Raw genomic sequence first — 22,984 nt, 5'->3', positions numbered from 1 at the left:
CTTTAGATAGTTCAGTCATTTAAAGTGGGTATTGAATTGTAATTATGAGCATTTGGGGGAAGAATATGTATCTGGTCGTTATTCTTAATAATTTTGGAAAAGATTGTTTTAAAAATATAATTGTCTGAATACTGACATAGCAACATGATTCATGTCATTTATTATTCATTTATGCTTGATAGTGCTTAACATTTCTTAACAATTTATTTTGTAAAGAAAGGACATGTATTACAATAGAGAAGTTCTAAATATGAACACAATCCTCTTCATGAAGTTACTTTTAAATCATTTGTCAACAAAAATAATGTTTTAAATAAATCTAAAAGAGAAACTTTATAGTTTCTGCTTCCAGAGCTACGAAGTATTATACAAGTTGCTATAACTTGGGAGAAGAAACCTTTTGGGTTGATTTATATCACCATACTTCTCCTGAAGGAAAAGGGGGTAATCCTACCCTGCTGTCTACTATCTGTATGACTTTTAGTTAGTTTCTTAATGTCTCGGTTTCCTAAATTAAAGTAAGATCCTTCCTTCACAGAAAATTATAGGACTAAAGTGAAAATGGCTGATCCATAGATGGTATTCTATATAGGGTCGTCTTTTTTCCTTCACATTTTTACAACTGGCCCAATTTGTAATGCCTTGAAAACACTTACTCATCCCCTAGAGATGGGTAACAAAGGGGAAAAAATGTCTTCTGTAGTCTAGATGTGGCCATCTTGGAATCACTACATTCTCTACTGATAGTAAATGGAGGACAATGTAAGGCTCAAACAGAAGCTGTAGGGAGAAGCCACTGGAGTAGAGATCTGATGGCTTTAAATGCTGCATTGAAATAGCTTCAAGTGTTTAGTAGGTTTCTACCCCTTTCCTACCAGCTATATTTCAGAGAATGGAAACTTATTAACTTCCTGACATTTGCCTTCTTGCAAGTCTGTCTACATTTTCCTTCAACCCAACTAAAAATAGAAATAAGTGGTTCTTCTCAAATTAAAGCACAGTCCTTCCACTTAGGCTCCTACTGCTGTTTCCTTCTATGTTTTTCTTCCTTTACTAGATTTGACTCAACACTGTTAAAACATTCTGAATTCTATACCATCTCCCATCTCCCAAGTAAAACATTCATTGACTCCTCTGTTTCCCACTCCAACTACTGTCCAATATTTTCATTTCAGATTCATATTCCAACTTCCTGAAAAAGCTCCTTGAATACACAGCCAGTCACCATTTCTTCACTTCCCAATCACTCCTAAACCTACCTCACTCACTAAGGCTTCTTTCTCCCCACCAGTGTACCAGAATTGTGTTAGGGAAGATCACCAATAACTTTTTTTTCTGCTAAACTTAATAAAGGTTTCTCTGTCCTCATCCTTTCTATCAGCACTGATAAAACATAACTGAACTCTCACTTTTTTAAATAGTCTTCTTCTTTGGCATCTGTAACACCAAAATGCCTTAGTGTTTTTTCATCTCTGATTTACATCTCCTCAATCTTATCTTTAAATGTTGGAATTAGTACACAACTCTGCAACTCTCCCTAAATAATACCAATCATCCCATAGCTTTCAATACCACACCTTTGCTAACGACCTCTTAACTTCATCTCAAATATCCATTCTGACCTACAAAATCATATAGCCAACCACTTTTTTGTGCACTGTCTCTGCTTCATCTTCCTTGGTCTTGATAGAAAGTCCTTGCTTTTCAGTTGGCCCTTTCCCTAAGGCATGGATTATAGTTCCCTTTCCCCTCTAATGTTTCACACAATCATATCTTTATCATTATAAGTAACATTTTATCATGATCATAAATAAACTAGGATGCATTTCTCTATGTTCAAATCTGAGGGTATATCTGACTACTCCATGGTCAGCCTGAGCTCCTGTGGCTCAGCCTTAGCCAGAGCCCTAGGATCTTACTTGTTCCAACAATTGGCTTTTCTGGAACTTCCTAAGTGCAGCCTCTTATATATAGCAGGCAACCCTTGAGGTGAACACTAAATAGGTGAGTATTAAGATTGTACCTAGTTAAGAACATGGTTGCTTAATGAGTGGGAATAAGAAAACACACATACTTGGAAAAGATCCCAAGATCTACTACACACTCTAAAGGTACTAAAATATCCAGAAAAAAAAAAAACTGAGTTAATCTCATGTCTGCTTGATGTACATTTTAATACTGTTCCTTTTTTCCTATTTCTACCCAAACTAGCTGCATAAGACTTCTAATAAAGAGACATGAGGATATCAAACTTTCTCAGATAGTACCCTAAGCTTTTGAAATGAAGTCATGTTTTTAAAGTGGAAGTTAATTCCAAGTTAGCTTATGCTTTTTATCCCTAGAGTAGGATAAGTAAGTGTGCAATTGATTTTAATTTAATATTCATGGTGTATTACAGCTGCCAGAGAATGTAAGAATTTTTTAAAAGAAAGAAAGCACAATCTGAACTAAACTTACTCTTAGAATTATTGCCAGAGTTGCAAGAACACTCTTGAATACTAAAGAGCATGTATATAGGAAATAACTGCATAAACACATTTTTAAAAGGCAGTGCCTACACCAAACATTCAAAGTAGCTATGTGCTATAGAGAACTCAAAGAGGCTTTTCTCCATGTCATGATCACTTGGTATAAAAATGATGCTGCAGTGTCTCCTGATACAAATTACCACCTGAAACATTTTCATGCAGACCTGGCCTGACTCTTATTATACAGTTCCCAGTTCAAATGTCACTTCCTCAGAGATGACTTCCCTGACCATTTATAATTAGGCATATATCCCCTTCCTCCCACATCACTATATGCAACTACCCTGTTTATTCGTGTGGGGTTTTTTTCTTCCTCCACCATAGGAACACATTCAAATATAAACTATGCAAAAATATGGACATTGTCTACTTTGATCACTAGAGCATGACAGCCATTCCCTAAATATACGTATAATACATACCTATCTAACACTGAACTATTTAACTTTTTCTAAAAGTCAGTGACCTCATCTGGAGAGGGAGTCTAAATTATACTCTACAAGATTATTGGGAGTTGAAATGGAAATAAAATGTGTGTAAGTATTTTATACATAGAAAAAATCTTAACATGTAAATTCAAACTGGAAATACATATGATCCTATAGTTATATATAAAAAATAAAACTTTAACAGTTTATACTTTTACTAAGTATTTCCTAGAACCAGTATGAAACTGTCTTATTAATATATATGAGTTCTTGGCTCACAAGAAACAATATAAATGCTATATTATATGGGCCATTATTAAAAAGGCTGGGTTATATAAGTCATATATATGGCTTATTTTCCCTTACCACCTATAAATTTCAAGTGTTTTTTTTTCCCCTTTTACTTCTCCCATAAGCCTTGTCTCATGTTCCAAATTCTCCTCCTCCACTCCTTTCTACTAATCTGCTCACTTGGATACTGCTGTTTAATAAATACTGAACTAGGGCTGTTTCTGGCTATGGCAAATCCTACTGGCTCATTTCTAGCAAGGGTTTTGACACTTAAAATATCACTCTTTCTGCAATAGGGTCTAATACTTTTACATTAATTTCCAAAAGGGCTAGTACACTTATACCAACTCTATCTCATTTTATTTTTAACCAGAGAGAAGACAAGAATGCAAATCACAGTTTCCCTTTGATCTTCACATCCACAGCAAGTTTTTTTTTACCCAATAATAAAATAAATTAGTTGAGGTCACTGAAAAGCAAGAAAGAAGTATATAAGAAACACAGAGGAATAAGTTTATAATGACATCATTTGCTTTCAAAAATGAGTTTTAGTGCAAATATCCCAACCATGTTTTGCAAATGTTTTACTACTCCATTGGATTTTAGAGATTGAAAGGATTCAATAGGATATATAAAGACTAAGAAAATGTTAGGTCATACTTAAATGGCTTAGCTGGATAAACAATTCACAGTTGAGGGAGTTTGTCAGGTATACCAAGGATGATCTCTCAGCAGTCTCTCAGATCAGAACATATCCACGGATGTCACCTTCCTTGAAAGGCTTGCATGACCTAAGCAAGAGGAGGCATTTTTCCCTCTTTTCCTTGGTTCCTATGAGCACACACATCTTTCACCTTCCTAAGAACATTTCTTAAATATTTCCTACCCCTACTAAACTGAGAACTCCTGAAAGGTAGAAAGCCTTTAGATTTTTAAGTTGAATAATTATTCAGCGACCCAAGTCTTCATAATTTATAACCATTGCATTATGCTGTTATATAGAACTTTCCTGGGAACCTATGCAGATATAGGGGTCATTTTCCCTCACCACTTCATGTACCCCCAGACTATTTTATTTTCTGGGGACGTATATTTGTTTGTTGACATTTTTCCTCTTCTATCCTCTGTTGTCAATTTATACATACCGTCATAACACTTATTACTTTTACGTCTACTTTAATATACACATCAAACCTGCATATGTACACCATGGATTAAAATAAGTCTGTGTAGTCACTTCCGAAGCATCTGCCTACCTATGACTCGGGGAAGGATTGTGTCACATCTATCTGGGTTCCTCTGTGGCCTTTTTTACTTGTCATTTTTCACATGTCTCAGATTGAACTCATTCAACATTTCACTGGCTACTTATATTATGTTTAGATTTATTTCATATGTGAGATAGCTGAGTCACAGAAAAGGTTAAGCAATTTGCTTAGGCACACACAGCTACTAAGGCAAAGCAGAGACGAGCCTCAGTTCTGCTGATGCCCAACCATAGTATCCTCTTCATTGCTGCTTAATGAATGTCATTGCTCTGCCTTATTATTTATCAGACATTTGACCTGAACATGTTTTTTTTTTTAAAGCTGTTTGTGGTTTTTTAAAATACTTTATATTGGAACTTCTGGACACATGCACATGGATAATATGCTTGTCCTGACATAAAACTAGAAGGTACAATTCCCCAAGCTGTGAAAAGAAGTACATACACCCACACTCATACATCCAAAGAATAGTGAATATCAAGCAAGGCAACTGTTAAAGTACCTTAAAGATCACTTTAAATACTTCAAGAATTTAGGCCTTGAAACCAAATACTAAAACTTGAAATAAGAGCCTACCAAAGACCATCATCTATTAGATGTCACTAACTATGAATGTATTTATTCAACAAATAACAGGGTATAACAGTGAAAACCAGAGCTGAGTCCGTGTACTCATAAGCTACACATGTGTTTTATGTTTTAGCTGCAATGGGTCTCATTCTGGTCTTTGAATAAACCAAGGCTTTTCCCACCATTAAATCCTCATGCATCCTTTTGCCCCTCACTTGGAATATTCTGCCATACCATCATCAGCTCAAGTCACAACCACAAAACCCATTTTACCTGGCTAGCTCTTATTTATTTCTCAATTCTAAACTTAAATATCCCTTTTTCTCTCAAAGAATATATTTTTCTTCTCATCAAAATTACATGATGTAATAATGTACATAAGGTTTGCATGTTTATTTAAAACCTGTCTCTCCAATGAGATGTAAATCCTGAAATGTAAGAGTCTTAACCTGTTTTGTTCACCAGCTGGCACACAGCACCTAGCACAGTGCCTGACACAAATGCCCACATGGTTTTGTTGTTTCTTTTCTTATTAAATGCTGGACCAGCACTCTCAAGATTTCTGGTTCCCTTTACACCCAAGAGCAACCACAGAGGAACAAAAGAGATGAAACACCAAATAAACCAACTTGCGAGAAACTCATGGGTTGATGGGACAGTTTTGTACTGGTATGATTTGGACTCAGGGCAGGAGGAAAGCCAGGAAAATTGTAGGAGTTTAAATCAAAAGGCACTGTTAGAGGTCTGATTTTTCTTATTCCTGCAATTTCCTTTCAACCAACAGTACTTGTTTCCTAATATTCAGAGACTCAGATCCTTTTGCGCAAGCATTTTCACAGCTAAATCAGAACTGTCCAAACGTCTTTTGCCTTTGATATATAAAGATATATTTCTCAGAAGCAAAGGAAAATGGACAAACAGTATTTACCAATATATACTGGAGCATACTTTCTGTACAAAGTGTTACATCATCTTTATCTAATTCAATACTCTGTCTCAATTTACCCCTTAAGAGAAGAGCAAGAATAATCACCATTTTAGAGAAGAGGAAACTGAAGTTTATAAATACTTATCTATATCACATTGTTACAATGATATAAACAGAATATAATCCTATTTATATATAATTCCAAGGCACATGCCTTTTCTAATATACCAAAATTTTGATAAGATACTCAAAGTCAGAGGCACCTGGGTGGCTCAGTTGGTTAAGAGTCCAACTATTGGTTTTGGCTCAGGTCATGATTTCACAGTTCGTGGGTTTGAGCCCCACATTGGGCTCTGTGCTGACAGTGCAGAGACTGCTTGGGATTTTCTCTCTCCCTCTCTATCTGCCCCTCTCCTGCTCATGCTCTGCCTCTCTCTCTCAAAATAAGTTAATAAACTTAAAAAAAAAAAAAGGTACTCACAGTCATAATATAGTACAAACACCACAGATTATGTAGTGTTCTAAGAGTCAAGTATTATAAGCAAATATCCCATAAGCCAATAAAATTTTTGTCATAGATTGATTTCTGTTTTTATATCTGACACTGCCCATAAAAATTCTATCATCAATAGACATTACTGGCCATATTTTCTAAGCAATAGAGTGCAGGTGATACACTCAGATAGTCATATAATTTAGACCTAAAAACCCACTCTGGCTTGAATTACATTGGTAAAGTAATTATTAACCTATATCCAGGAAACAGTGATCTCTTTTGGTCACACTGTGTTTTTGAATAGGATTCTAGCTCTTTGCTGTTTTTTTTTTTTAATTTAATATCACCTAGCAAAAGCATGCCATAGGCACCACTTAAGACATTGCCAGAAACTATTCCTACCATTTGCCTTATGTTTCTAAACAAACAACAAAATAATGTTACCCAAAGAAGAGAAACTCTTAGTTTACCATGGCTAATTTATGTTTATATATTTTTACTCTATTGAATAGAATTAAATATTAAAGAAAATGATCAAATATGGGTGAACTTAAAAAAAAAGTTGTAGGGTTAGTACTTAGTGATCTATTAAGTAACAACATTTGCAAACTTGGAATTTTTGGAAAACTTTTATATTAGTGATAATGCTGATTTAATATTATAAGAACTGCACATATCCATTTGCTCAAAGTTCAGGCACCTTTTTCTTACTTTTTCTTCTCCAGTCTTCCATTCTCTCAGAATGTATTGTATTGAAACCATGGTTATTTGATTTGGTCATTAACAAATGAGCAATTGTCCATGCTGTCGCCCTGTCATTTCAGATTTGGCTAACAAATTAAATTTTCATTTCAGACTGAAAATGAAAAGGGGAAGTTGGTGTTCCCTATTACACCATCTTAAGGTATTTAGCCACTTAGTCAATTTTAGAGGAAAAATCCATTTGTAATTTTAAAGGCTACCATTCAGTACTATTCACTGCTATCATTCTAGGTGGTAAGTTGCTTGATCCTGACCCAAAATCCTCAATTAATTTCAATAGCAATTCTGAGTATGTATTTAATACAAGGATCAAGGGGGAAGGATTCCATTCTCATTTCACAGCATCTTCTTCTTTCCCAGGAATCATTTCCCTAAGAGACAACTACCTAGATAGACTGAAACAATTGTTGTGAAGGGTTGCTTTGCATCAACTTCATTTTTAACTACTAATCAGAGAAAGCTAATTAGATGTGCTATTTTCTTATTCCTCAATTTTTCAAAGTAGAGACTTAAAAAGAATTCTTCCTCACTTGTTCCAATTATCAAGTCTGGTTTTAGTACATATATAAAATTTGGGTGTTGATTTCCCTGACATCACAAACTAAAATTTTCAGGTAAAAAAAAAACTATTAGAAACTTAGTTATTTGTAATAAAATTATTACAAAAATTAGCTCTACTTGGCTAGATTGCTTTAGAACTAAAGCTTTGAAACCTGTCACAGGTCTTAAAAATAAAATTGCTTGAGTAGCTGAGGAGAACTGTATTAAAATGCAAATTTCCAGCTGTTAATATTTCTTCAAAAACCAATAATCCCTCAAGGCTACCAATATGTCATAATACTTAATGGAAAAATATCCCTTAGGCAGAATGGCCTTTCTAAGTTGACTTTTGATTAAACTTAAAATATTATATGGCAAAAAAATTAAAATAAAAAAGGAACATAAATATAGAACTCAACTGAAATGTCATACAGTATAAATTGAAGGGAGGGGGAGACCCATCTTGTGTCACTAATTTGTGAGTAAGACACTCTGCTTGAAGAGTAACCAACCCATAATTGTTAACATAACGTATATACATCCTTCCAAACAGGCCAATAATGATTTCTTCATGTGGGTTTATGTATACACAAGGATGTTCCACTTTGGAACTGGCAAGAATTATTTTTGGCAACATAAACCCTTTGGACAAAATGACAAAAACTAGACATAAGAATTAAATGACTATATGTATTTTTTAGTTAAGATTTCTACAGGTATTAGAATACAAAAATACAGAGTTCATGAATAGTTTATCTACTGCTGTAAAACTATATGGTATTTGCAAGAAATAATACCCAATTTAAAATTTTTGAGAGTTCAGAGTTGAAAAAACTGTGCATTGCACTTCTATATATCTCCCACCTAGATTCTATAAATAATATTTTTATACTTGCTTTGTTACATATCTAGGCATTGGTAAATTATAATGAGAGTTTCTTATTCCAAACTGGTTCTGAATTGGAAAGGGTCGAGCTAATTCACTAGTTAATTAACTGGGTGGTTACAAATGGAAAGACTCTCCTCAATATACAATTTCCTAAAATTTACATTTTAAGTATTTATATTAGGACAATGTTTACATAAGGTTAAGGTCATTCAGTCAAATCTAAGATTTAAATGTGTCTTTGAGTCTAGTTAAAATAGTCACCCAAATAATGCAACTAAATGGATCACATACTTTAAAACATCTTTGAATTTCTCCTACTCTAGACTAGATCAAGAATTTTCTTTGTTTAGTTGTTTAATGTCTTTAATTGAGAAACTACTTAATCCCATTTACTGATCTTCAATCCAACAAAGTTAAGAATCTACAAAATTTGTCCTGCCATCCAAAGTGCTTTCTGTCATATCAACTGCAACAATTATTTTGCTCTGGGGTATTATCCCCCTACCAACTACTGGCAACAAGGGGAACTAGATATAAATAGAACATGTGTGCTTGTTTGTGTACATTGATCCATGAAAACCCACATACCCATTCTGTGCTAGACAGACTTACAGGTGCAGCTGGATATAAGTGACCCCAATTCCAAATAAATGACAAATTAGTATGTAAAAAGTAATGTTTTAGATCTAAAATATTATGATTATAGAAAGCACAAATAATGTTTACAGTTAAAAAAAATTCAAGGGGGTGTCTAGGTAGCTCAGTCAGTTAAGCATCCATCTTCAGCTCAGGTCATGATCTCATAGTTTGTGAGTTTGAGCCCCGCATGGGCCTCTGTGCTGACAGCTCAGAGCCTGGAGCCTGCTTCAGATTCTGTGTTTTGCTCTCTGCTCTTCCCCCACTTACTCACATACACATGTGCTCTCTCTTGCTCAAAAATAAATTGAAAAAATTAAAAAAAAAATTCCATCCATAAAGGAACTAAAACTTTTCATTTAATTTATTTAATATTAAATTTGGTCAAATGAACAAGAGTTTTTATGTTACTTTAAATTTACTTAATTTTGATTAGAATGATCTTGAAGACATGCCTCTTCTATTACTTCCCCCAACTATTTTTATTAACAAAGAGTTGTATATGCCTTTCATAGTAAGAAAGTTAATGACAAATGAAATGAGACTAATAAATCAGAAATCATAGGACTCTTTATATTTATGTATGTAATAAATTTAGACATAGCTTTTAAAAATAAATTGATACTTGGAAGAGTCTTAGTTTATCAAGATTATAGGAAATCAACAGTAAATAGCGGTGCGTGGATGGCTCAGTCGGTTGAGTATCTGACTCTTCATTTCGGCGCAGGTCATCATCTCATGGTCCATGAAATCAAGCCTCACATGGGGCTCTGCACTGACAGTACGGAGCCTGCTTGGGATTCTCTGTCTCCCTATCTCTGTGTCCCTTCCCCTTCCTCACTCACATGCATGCTCCCTCTCTCTCAAAACTAAATAAACTTTTTAAAAAAAGAAACAGTAAATAAAATTTACTTTCTAATAATTCTCAAATTCCCAAGACTAAAAACTTATAAATATGACAGCTGTTTACAGAGTTAATTCATATACATTTTTTATTTGTTCTTTAACCTATAAAATAAATAAAGCAAGTAGTTATTTGCCCATTTTACAGGGGAGTAAGCTGAGATTCAAAATGATCAAGTGATGTGACAAGTTGTCACAATAGCTCGCTAATTCAGACAACACTCAATGTTAGGCCTCATTCCAACAACCTTGAGAATATACCTTATAGAAGCTTCAATATATTTTGTCACCTCTGCATCATTGCTTTTGCTACTCTTTTTTTTCTTGGTTTAAAATTGTACAAAGCACTGTTATTTAGAAACATCACTGTACTAACCGTAAGATCTGACTGCTAAGGGTAGAGTACTCATGGTGACTATGTGCCAAGAAATGGGTTAATACTACCTCCATTTTGGTAATGATAAAGTTCATTAACAAGAACATGTCATATTTTAGAATAAAGCAGTGCAGAAAGGTTTTGTAATTTACTCAGAATCCCATAGGTAATAGCAGGCAAAGTTTGAGTTAATGCTCAACGCTTACTATATCTGAAGTTCTCTTTTTCTATGCCAGAAAGTTCTATGAGAATTACTTGTGTGTCAGTTTTAGGTGTCAACTTGGTTAGGTTCCAGTCATCAGTTATTCAACCAAATACTAATCTAGGTGTTGTTCAGAAGGTATTTTACAGATGTGATTAAAGTCTATAATTAGTCTACTTTAAGTAAGGGAGATTATCCCTGATAATTTGTGTGAGCCTGATTCACTAAGTTGAAATGCACTAAGAGCAGAACTGAGGCTTTCCTGAAGAAGTAGGAATTCTGTGCATTGAGAACAGTGTTAGCCTGTGCCTGAATGTTCTAGTCTGCCCTTCTGACAGCCAGTCCTGTGGATTTTGGACTTGTCTAGCCAACATTCAAATGTTAAGGAAATTCTTTGCCATAAATATGTTAGTGTACCCTGCTGATTCTGTTTCTCTGCTTGGACTCTGACTGATAAGTATTCAAAAACTTAAATTTTCTGGACCTTAAATTCATAAAGTTAATTTATGTACTAGGACAATTTTCTTTCTAGAACTTATTTCTTGTCAGATGAGTGTTCATCTATCCCCCAGTAACTGGTCACCTCTCTACAGTTTGCTAATCATCCAATAAATATAAATATTGCATATTTACAGGATGTTTAGTGGTCTCCTGAATGTTTTGGAATATATTGAGGATTTTCTCTGCTTCTTACCCCCAAAAAGAAATAGGAAAAGTAGAAGAGTGTGGTATCACCCAGGCCAAGGAAGTCAAGAATTTCAGAAAGAAAATAGTAAAAAGTATCAAATACAGTCAGGGTATTCAGCTCATTTATGATCACAGAGTGAATTCATGATTCCTAAATTCTCCTGGCTTTGTCATTCAATTACTAATCCTTCCATTTAATTATCCTTAATTGTATCACGACACACAAATCAGAAATTAACAAATGCCCAATGAAGGGAAGCACAGTTGTAGTTTTTCGAAGAGTAGCTAGAATGCCATCCTCCACCCAAAAAGCATGGACTTCTGATATCTCGGAATAAAACCAAGGCTAAAGATTTAGAAATAAGGAATGAAAAAATACTGAAAATAAAATGTATTTCCCATTTTTCTTTAGAAGTCATGTAGCTAACTCATATGTATAAAGTTCATATCCTAATTCTTTCTGTGTGACAAAGCTGCTCATTTATTTGAAAGTTATATTCATATTTCGGGTTCTGTTTTACTGAGTAGAGAGTTGTCCCCATGTATCATGATGTTTCATCTCCAAATAAAGACTTAGAAAATAAGGATTCATCTCATCAATTGTTACAAATGTCTAAATATCCAGGAATATTTTCCTGATTTTAAAGTGACAAAATAGGCCCATAATGTTCCGATCAACTGCACTGTAATATATGCACAGCACTTGACAAGATTCTTCATTAGGTGCAGCCTATCATAGTAAATAAATACAACATATAATCTTCACACAATTTTCTAATGCCAGAAATATAGCAAATCTCCCCCAAACAGACCTCTAAAATTATAATGCAATCCATTATGAAAGCCTCCAAATCCTAAAGTTGCTTTCAAGCATAGTTTTGTGCTGCCAGCTGAGTTGCTGATTTTTTAGCTCTCTCATAAAATATTTCTTTTTTCTTGTTTCTGATCCTCTACCTTGCTGGGCAGCCTCATGCCTGGCAGGATTCTTTAGTCCCAAACTAATTGGCAAAAATCCTCCTGGGAAGATGGATTTCCAGCATTTTTACATCTCAGACTGTCTGTGATCTTGCCTATATAAGGGCTATTGGACATAAGCAACTCAATGTTCAGTTTGTCAAATGGCATAATTAATGTGAAACTAGATTTTATTGTTATATTTTTCATAGGGCCCCCCTGATGCTTGCATATTAGCATCAGAGTGAACTTCATTATTTTCTGAGTTTATTATTATTATGTTCAGAACACTTAATCTATTTTATACATTCAAAGTAGAATACCATTCTTTTATTTTCCAAATTGTTCTTGCACAGATTATGTACTCTCAAAGTCATATTGGATCCTAGAGCAAGGAATAGTTTGGTTTTTTTCCTAATTAATTCAATTTGCTTATGCATATTTGCTCTGTCTATATATTTTTTCCTTCTTTTCATTCCATGCTTAGTGACAACTCTCTAAAAAGAAATTAGCCCAAAGAAAAGGAAAATAAACACATGTATGTCAAAAATAAGTGTGCTTTGATACTTAGATGTAGATGAACCCTCTTCCTTCTCACCTTGTATCACTGGTTGGCATGTAAATCACGCAAAACAACTTGAAGTTTTGTGGTTTTGAAAGGTTCTCAGTGTAAAGTGTAATTACAGGATAATGATAATGCTCTTCTGTCTCACATCAGTCTGACCTGAAACCCAGACTGACTGAGGGCCTTGACCTTATGATCCCAATTGTTTTTAATGTCCTCTCGGTTCTTATTTATGGTCCTCTTTTTAGTTTTCTCATTTTTAAAAATATTCTGCTCATAAAGTATTTCAAAGTGACATTTTATGTAATTGTAAATTTGTGTCTGATATAAATAGGATCTGTAGCTAAGTTCATTACACCAAGTACTCAACAGGTCAATCAATGCTGCTAGATATGGTAAGGTGCCCAAACTGACATGTCTTCCAAAACAAAACAAAGGTCTGTTTCCATAAAATATATTTATAGGATATTACTACCAGAACTAAAATCCTTGAAAACAACTCACTTCTTATTTTATAATAAATAAACTGCAGTTTATTAATGAAGGTTCTCAAGAATCAATTTGTTAAGGAACTGTCATAGAAGCTTAAACTCCAAAAATCTTACTTTATACAATGTACTCTCTTTGAAAATGATTTAGGGTTAATAGGACAGAAGTAAAAATAAAAACATTTAAAATTAAGTTGGGTGGCCGCCTGGGTGGCTCAGTTAGTTAAGTGTCCGACTTCAGTTCTGGTCATGATCTCGCGGTTCCTGAGTTTGAGCCCCGCATTGGGCTCTGTGCTGATAGCTCAGAGCCTGGAGCCTGCTTCAGATTCTGTGTCTCCCTCTTTCTCTGCCCCTCCCTCACTTGTGCTCTGTCTCTCTCTGTTTCTCAAAAATGAATGTAAAAAAAATTTTTTTAATTAAGTTGGTATTAATTTATGTTAACATAGCACAGTTCAAATCTTCCAAATCATACCATAGAGTCAATAAATTCTGGATTTTTAGATAGAATGCCTCCAAATGATTTGATTTGATTTTGTTTTAATTCAGAAAACTATATTTAAAATTTACATACTGATAGAAACTATAGAAATAAATAGGGTTTCAAAATTATTTTCATTTATATATGTATGTATAATGTGTACTTCTAAATATGTATATTTGGCTAACTTAACAAAATTATGATATTCCTACAAAATAATCCACACAATTTTATGACAACATCACGATCTCAAGAATCATTTAACTTTGGCTATCTAAGTAGAAGCTATGAGAAAGAGGAAGCAAAATTTCTGTTGTGGAAAAACAGCGATTTGCGTTAGAAGAGCCCACTGTTTAGAGCCCACTGTTTATTGTACTTTAGGTATATCTGGGAAAGGATGGTACATATTAGATATTGCCTAAATATTATTTTATTCAAAGTACTCTATCACAAAAAAAAAATGAATAGATCATTTCCTAATAAGATTTTACTGGTGAGACTGCAAAGCAAACATTATCAATCATTTACCCCCAGGGTTAGGTCATTAAAAAAAACAAAATCCTTGAGCAATTGTTGCTTGAGATAACACTGCTTGAAATTAAGATAGCTAGTTGTTTCATTTTTGTCATTTTCAGGAGGCAATGTTATTTGAACAAAAAAAACCACATTTTTAAGGCTCTTTTCATGCAGCAAAGAACTACTATAATTTTTAAACTGCCATTCACTAATCTTCTGTGGGTATAATATCTTATATCCAATACCAAAGGCTGGCTGCCCAAGAAAAACAAAAATCAGCACTGTTCTGTATGGACATTGTGGTTGATTTATTACTTTATGAGGTTTAATCAAAGCTACCCCCCCCCAATAGCTTAATTTTTAAAACCAAATTGCTTCTCCATAATTGTTTGTTCTATAATACAATTAATCAGGAGTTGCAGCTTATCTATTTCTCAGTGAAGAAAGAGAATTTTAGTAAGAAAACAGGAGTTCAGTACTTTTATGTAGTTACATAACAAACACTGCTGGCAAGAAAATTCACAACTAAAGTTCATGTTGCTAATTTCTCAAGGTGTTGAGTCTGCTGCACAAAGGAAGTGAACAAAAATGGCAATTATTTATGTTGATCAGTTCTATTCAAATTGTTGCTTAGAATCTTCGTTTTAATTGAATTAGATATGTGATTACTACATAGTCAAGATGATATTGGTGAGAGAGGGATGTACAGTGAATAGACTAAAGTAGATTAAAACTCAGAAGTGGTCTCAGGGTTGAAGAAATAAGGAATCCTTTATTTCCAAAGGACTTAAGTCTCTAACTTAGAGAACTTGCCCTAATTCTTAGGTTAGTCATGTCCCTGGTGATCTAACTTCACATATGCTCAATACCTATACATATGCACTGTACTAAATGAAATAATTCTGAAATGCAACCTGGAAGTGACAAAAAGAAAGAGATCACCAAACAGTATTAAACAGAAGAAACTCCAGAACAACACAGTCCTTACTGAAGTAAGCCAATTCCTGGACCTTGAACAATATTGCTGGCCACTGGCCCAGATGTTGCATAACTTTTATTCCCATAAGTGATCTTTTGACCATTTTCAGTATTTTTGATGAGACCTATACACTTCCACTCACAAATCATGTGACAGCTAAGTTTAAAAGCTAGCATTTCTTAGCACCATAGCAATACTCTATCTGAAAATAAGAAGCTCTTGAGTAGTTATTAAATGTTGAAGGTGACCAGGCTGTTGAAAGTCAAGGATTCAGTGGTTATCTCTTCTTTTTCTTGTTCCAGTGGCTACAAGCAGGATTTTAAAGGTGTGGCAATCAACAGTATCATGGATGCTCAGCATCATCTAATCTACCTGATCTATCTTCTTGTCAATCATCCAGAACAACAGGCTAACCAAAAAAAAAAAAAAAAAAAAAAAAAAAAAAGATAAAGAAAGATAAAGATAAAGAGACAATTTATCACAATATTAGCCAACAACAACAACAAAAATTCACACAGCCATTTGGGAATATGAAGAGATGAGATTTTAGGGAGGAAAAGCTTCAGGATTAACATAAAGACAAACCAGTTGGTGACCCAGGTAAGAGGAACATGAGAAAAATTATCAAGATGAAGCTGAATTCCCAAAGAATTTCATGGAATCAGGAGCATAGTCATTATTTTTAATCTCTCAGAATATATACTATTTATGTATTAGTTTGGATTTCATCTGCAATGCAACATTAGCAATAGGGTGTATCTGAGCTAAGAATTACCCTAATTTCGTTTAGCTCCAGTGAGTGCACTTGAAATTACACAGGTTTAGGGGGTGAACAGAATGAGTTTGAATACAAGCTCTTCTTCTAAACATATTATTTTCCCTCTCTAGGCTATTTTTTAATCTATAAAATGAGTATTAATGTTCACTTTATAAAGCTGTTTATGGGGATTAAAAGAAATAATTTTTGTAAAATATTGAGTAGTTGCTTAATAATATGCATTAAGCCTCCACAATTTAAAATGAATATTAATGAAATAGTACAACAGACAGCAATATTTGAACTTGCACCCCAATTTTCCCTAGGAATCATGGTTTTAAATAAAAAAAGAGTTACCATAAGAAAAACCATGATGACTGTTCATTCTTAAACATGGGAGCCAGTATCTATAAGGTGAGCCTACTCTTAATTTTATTAAGGCACTCCCCAGGACTAACCGCTGCAACTTTGTGCACATTCTAAAATTTTTGATGAGACAGTTTAGCTACAAAATGCATAATGCAAAAAAAAAAAATTCTCAAATAAAATTCTAACTTTACACCTCAAGGACCTGGAAAGAGAAAAACAAACTAAACAGAAGGTTCACAGAAGGAAGAATGTGGTAACAATTAGAGCAGAAATAAATCAAATAGTGACCAGAAAAACAATAGAAAAGATCAACATAACTATGAGGTGGTCATTTGAAAAGATAAACAAAATTGACAAATCTTTAAGTAGACTAGCCAAGAGAAAATGAGAGGACTCAAAATTATAAAAGAAAGAGGAGACATCATAACCAATAACACAAATATAAAAAAGATCATAATAATACACCAATAAATTAGATAGCCTAGAAATATGGATAAATTCCTAGAAATATACAATCTACCAAGGCGGAATCATTGGAAAGTAGAAAACCTGGACATGTCATTAAGGAGAAAGGAGATTAAATCAGTCATCAAAAACCTCCTACCAAGAAAAGCCTAGGACCAAATAGTTTCACTGGTGAATTCTAAATATTTAAAGGTGAATTAACACCAATTCTTCTAAGTTATTTCAGAAAATATAAGAATAGGGAACACTTCCAAATTTTTTCCTCTGGGCGATCATTATCCTGATACCAAAATCAGATAAGATCACTACAAGAAATGAAAATTACAGGTTGATATTCATGTAAAAGAATGAAACCTGACTCCTGTCTTGCATTACTCACAAAAAATAACTCAAAATTAATTTGACTTAGCTATAAGACCTAAAACTGTAAAACTCTTAGAAGAAAACATAGGCAGAACATTCTTTAACAGTAGTCTTGATTTCTTTGTATATGACACCCAAAGCACAAGCAATAAAAGCTAAAATCAACAAGTAAGGCTATATCGAACTGAAAAGCTTTATCAAAGAGAAAAAAAATTAAAAGGCAACCCACATAATGAGAGAAAATATTAGAAAACCGTTCAATTGATAAGGAGTTAATATCTAAAATACATAAGGTAGTCATGCAAAGGAAGAGCAAAAACAAACAAATAACCTGATTAAAAAATTGGCAAAGGATCTGAATAGACATTTTTTCAAAGAAGATATACAAATGGCCAACAGGTACAGGAAGAGGTGCTCAACATCATTAATCATCAGGAAAATGCAAATCAAAACTACAAGATACCACCTCGCACCTTTTAGAATGGCTGTGATAAAAAAGACGGGAAATAATAAGGGTTGGTGAGGATGCAGAGAAAAGGAAATCCTTGTGTACTGTTGGTGGGAGTGTAAACTGGCACAGCCACTGAAGAAAACAGTATGGCAGTTCCTCAAAAAGTTACAAATACAACTACCATATGATTCAGCAGTCCTACTTCTGAGTATAGACCCAAAAGACACAAAATCATCACAAAGAGATATCTGCGCCTCCAAGTTCATTGCAGCACTGGTCACAATAGCCACAGAAACAGTGTCCATCAATGGATAAATAGATAAAGACAATGTGCTATATACAATGAAATATTATTCAGCCATAAAAAAATCCTGCCATTTGTGACAGTATGGATGAACATTAAGGTCATTCTAATAAGTGAAATAAGTCAGAAAGAGAAAGACAAATATTATATGATCACACTTAAATGTGGAATCTAAAGAAGCTGAACTCATATAAACAGAGTAGACTGATGGTTCCCAGGGGCTGGGAGTGAGGTAATTGGGGAGGTATGGGTCAGAGGATATGAACTCTCAATTATACGACAAATCAGTTCTGGGGATCTAATATACAGAACAGTGACTATAATTGCAATATTTTATAATATACTTGAAATCCACTAAGAGACTACACCTCAAGTGTGCTCAACACACACACACAAACACACACACACACACACACACAGTACAACTGTGAGGTTGTAACTATCGATGTAACTAGTTTTACTATGGTAATCATTTCACTATATATGTATATCAAGTCATTATATTATTTATCTTAAGTTTACACAATGTTATATGTCAGTTATACTTCAATAATACTGGAGGAAAAATGCAAATGCCCTTTAATTAAATTAACTCCATGGCCCAATGTATAATTGACTGAAAATTAACTCTCCATTTGTTACAGACTCACTTCATTTACCATAAAGATTTGGTCAGCCATTTCTGCTCCATAGGCATTGGCCACTTGATTAATGGTAGATCCTGGCCATCACCTTCCTGTCCTCATTGCTGTCACCCCAACTGCTTAGGCCTCTCCACAAGGTGCAGAAATTAATGCACATCCTATATAAGATTTTTCACTAAGTTCTTAGAAAAAAGTAGCTTATGTTCAGCTTTGTCCTAAAGGATTCATTATACCACTATCACAGTCAATTTTTAATCATGAAATACTGACTTAAAAATAGGAAACACCTAATGTGTTCCTTTGTTTTCATATCCTTTCCTTTAAAGAATATTTTGATTTTTTTATTTGGATTATTATAAAGGTACCTATAATAAAACTGTTTCAATTTTTTGCATTGTTTATTTTTTCTTTTACCCTTTTACTTTTTCCTACTTCTTTAACACTACTACATGTGTGGTTTCAGAAATATTTGACAATACTGAGAACACGCACAAAACATTAAAAGGTCTAAAAGAAGCTACACAATGAATAGATGTGCAGTGAAATTTACAAAAATGTGCACTGACATTTTAGGATAAGGCCAAATTGTATTTTTTAAAGTACAATAACTAAGGAATATTAAATAATCTGAATGTCGTTCTGCCTGCCTCACACATGAACTTCCTTCTCATTATCTCAAGTGAATTGTTTTGTGAACTTTTGTCAGGCTCACTCAAGCTCTTCTAATATTTTACTGATGTTTTGATTCAATGTAGTAGATATTTGATCTTTTCTCACATTTTCAAACATCCATTTAAGCATCATGGGATTTGTTTCCATTACCTTTCCCAGAATGTGCCTGAGTTTGGGTAGTAAAAAGCAGGTAGTTGTTCACTTTTGATCATACCATTAATGTAGAGGGAAAAAAAAAAAGGTACAGATGATTTTAATTGTGGCTAATACCAATGTATATAGGCTTAATTTTATAAAATAGTTTAATAACTGTCAAAAACAAATAAAGATGGTCTTCTGTGAATTTTCTCCAAATGAAATCACCAATTCTGCATGGTCTGACCCTCTTTGCCTTATCCAACAAATTTCATGGCAAACCCCTTATTCTTTGTATTCATTCTTTGAAGATGCAGTGTCTTCCCACCCTTGGGCACATTTTTACTTCTGATGGAATGTGGCTTCTGGACATGTTTCCTTCTGGTAGAATGTGGCCCTTGGACATGTTTTTCTTTCTGTTGGAATGTGGCTTCTACTCGCTCCACTACTAATTCCTTCTTTTTCAAAGTTCAAACCAAACATTACTTCCTCACTGTCATCTTCCTATGGTTGTATATAGTTATGTTCTCCAGAGAATCAGAATCAAAAAGATATGTACATATAAATAGAGATTAAGAAATTGTCTCACACAATGGTGGTAGCTGACAAGTACAAAATTTCTCAAGACAAGCTGGAAATCTAACAAAGAGTTGATGTTATCTTGAGTTCACAGGCAGTGTGGAGACAGAATTCATTCTTCCTTGGGAATCTTAGGTTTTGTTTTGTTTTGTTTCTTGGAGGACCTTCAAATGATTGGGTGGGGCCTACCCATATATAATGAAGGCTATCTCTTTTAATCAGAGTCTACTGATTTAAATGTTAATCTCATGTAAAGAATACCTTTACAGCAACACCTAGACTAGTGTTTGGCCAAATATTGGGTACTATGGCCTAGTCAAGTCAACACATAAGATTAGCCATAACAGATTGACAATTCTCCAATCAGGATTTGGCCAAGATTCTCTGTTAAAGGCTTTTATTACTACCATTATTTTTCTTTGTGACACCTATAATTGTACTTCAATGACCTTCTTTGTAACTACTTATGTAATATATTTTTCCATATTTGGAATGCTATGCCCATTAAACCAAAAATTCTACTTACCAGTTGTGTCATGTTTATGGATGAATCCCAAGTAAACATTCAATCATTTACTCAGTAAGGTTCATAGAGTCCCCTCTTAGTAACAGGCACTGGTAATTTAACAATAAAAAAGACATACTCCCTACCCTCTTACAATGTAGTAAGAAAGATAGATGAATAAATAGGCAGCTTTAACACAGTATGAAAAGTACATGATTGGGTTCTGTAAGAACAAAGAAGGACACTGAACCTAATCTGGAGGTTAGGGAAGGTTCTCTGAGAAAGTGGCATCTAAATTGAGACCTCAAGGAATAGTAGGATTTAAGCAGGCACAGTTACATGTAGAGAAGGGGAGAAACAACTCACAGATTAAAAAACATTTGGAATATTCAAGAAATTTTAGAATTCCGTGTCGCAGAAGAATATGTTAGGGGCACAGAGAGTGGCAAGTGAGGAAGTTAAAGTGAAAAGCTGGGACCAGGTTAAAAATCACAGCTGCTAACTTTTACTTTGACTCAAAACATCATTATTCCATTTCAAGGCTAAAACTGAAATAATTAAGAGAATAGAACTAGCAGGTGGTCCGATTAGTTTTTGAACCCAAATCAGCCTGATTTCAGAGCCCATGTCCTTTCCATCTTAATGCAATGTCTCACCAATGCCCATCTTGGGAAGAAGGATCAGTTAGCTAGTCTTCCTATTCTAATCCTTTACCCGGTCCCACATACACATGGCTTCAGAATAGGATATGATTTCAAACGAGATGAAATGTTACTCTCTTCCAGGACTCAGAATATTTTAATATCCTTGTTTCTACAACATCTGAGGAAATAACTAAATTAAAAAAGTGATGTCAATAACCTCAGTTACAAAATTTACAGTAGATAAACCAAAACATGAAACCCTGATGAACTAACTCTGCTCTTGGACTGTGAATATTGATACTGTCCTTCCCCCTCACTAGTAGAGTTCCAATATTTTTTATATTCTTGGATTCAATTCCTCCATGTACAATCCCTCTGATGATTCTACTAGGTAGTGTTCACACAAATGATTGGTAGAGTTGTTTTTGATTCATTAGAACTGCCAAGTATTTGTCTATATTAACACATTCCATGATTTTCCTACATTAATTTTCTCAGAGTCCACACTTTTATTCAGTATGTTTAATGAATATTTTTGTTCATAATTGTGAAGACTGCACCCAATTGTGAATATTGTACCCAAGAAATACTTCCAACATAAATAATCCCTAAAATTAATTTAGCATATTTCTTATGTAGGATATTATACAAGTGCTTATGTAAATGCATGATTTTAATTTTTAACATTATTCTTATTTAAAATATTTTTAAAAACTTAAGTTTTTCCAAAGAGTCATTTAGTCAATCAAAGTAAGTATCCTCCCATAATTAGCACTGGGCTACATAGTAAAGCCAAAAATGAAAAAAGACACGGTTGAATCCTAGGGAAATCTATTGTACTAAACACATTAATTTATCTCTATCTTCTCCCACACTCTTACTCTGTTGGTGGGAATGCAAACTGGTGTAGCAACTCTGGAAAACTGTATGGAGTTTCCTCAAAAGTTAAAAATATAACTATCCTATGACCTAGTACTACTAGGTATTTACCCAAAGGATACAAAACTACTGATTCAAAGGAACACATGAACCTTATGTATACAGCAGCAATACCAACAATAGCCATATTATGGAAAGAGCCCAAATGTCCATCAATTAATGCATGGGTAAAGAAGATGTGGTGTATATATCTATGTATATATGTGTGTGTGTGTGTGTGTGTGTGTGTGTGTGTGTGTATATGCAATGGAATATTACTTAGCCATCAAAAAGAATGAAAACATGCCATTTGCAATGACGTGAATGGAGCTAGAGTATATTATGCTGAGTGAGGTAAGTCAAAGAAAGACAAACACCATATAATTTCACTCATATGTGAAATTTAAGAAACAAAACAGATGAACATAGGTGAAAGAAGGAAAAAGAGAAGGAAGCAAGCCATAAGAGACTCCTAATTATAGAGAATAAACTGAGGGTTGTTGGATGGGGAGGTGGGCAAGGGATGGGCTAAATAAATAAGGGGGATTAAGGAGGGTACTTGTGTTGAGCACTGGGTGTTATATGTAAGTGATGAATCACTAAATTCTACTCCTGAAACCAGTATTAGACTATATGTTAACTAACTAGAATTAAATAAAAATTTCAAAAAGATAAAAGAAAATTAATGCACAAT

At 34.0% G+C, this 22,984-nt stretch overlaps 1 long non-coding RNA gene across 2 annotated transcripts in view; it reads right to left on the bottom strand.

Moving 5' to 3' along the window:
- The window catches only part of LOC123383887, a 229,516-nt gene that overhangs the window by 138,587 nt on the left and 67,945 nt on the right, over positions 1 to 22,984 (bottom strand). The gene's annotated exons all lie outside the window — the stretch shown is intronic.

Source organism: Felis catus, chromosome A2, assembly GCF_018350175.1.
Source record: "Felis catus isolate Fca126 chromosome A2, F.catus_Fca126_mat1.0, whole genome shotgun sequence".
NCBI lineage: Eukaryota > Metazoa > Chordata > Mammalia > Carnivora > Felidae > Felis > Felis catus.
Note: the sequence above shows the minus strand (reverse complement) of the source record. Positions and strands in the feature narration are given on the sequence as shown.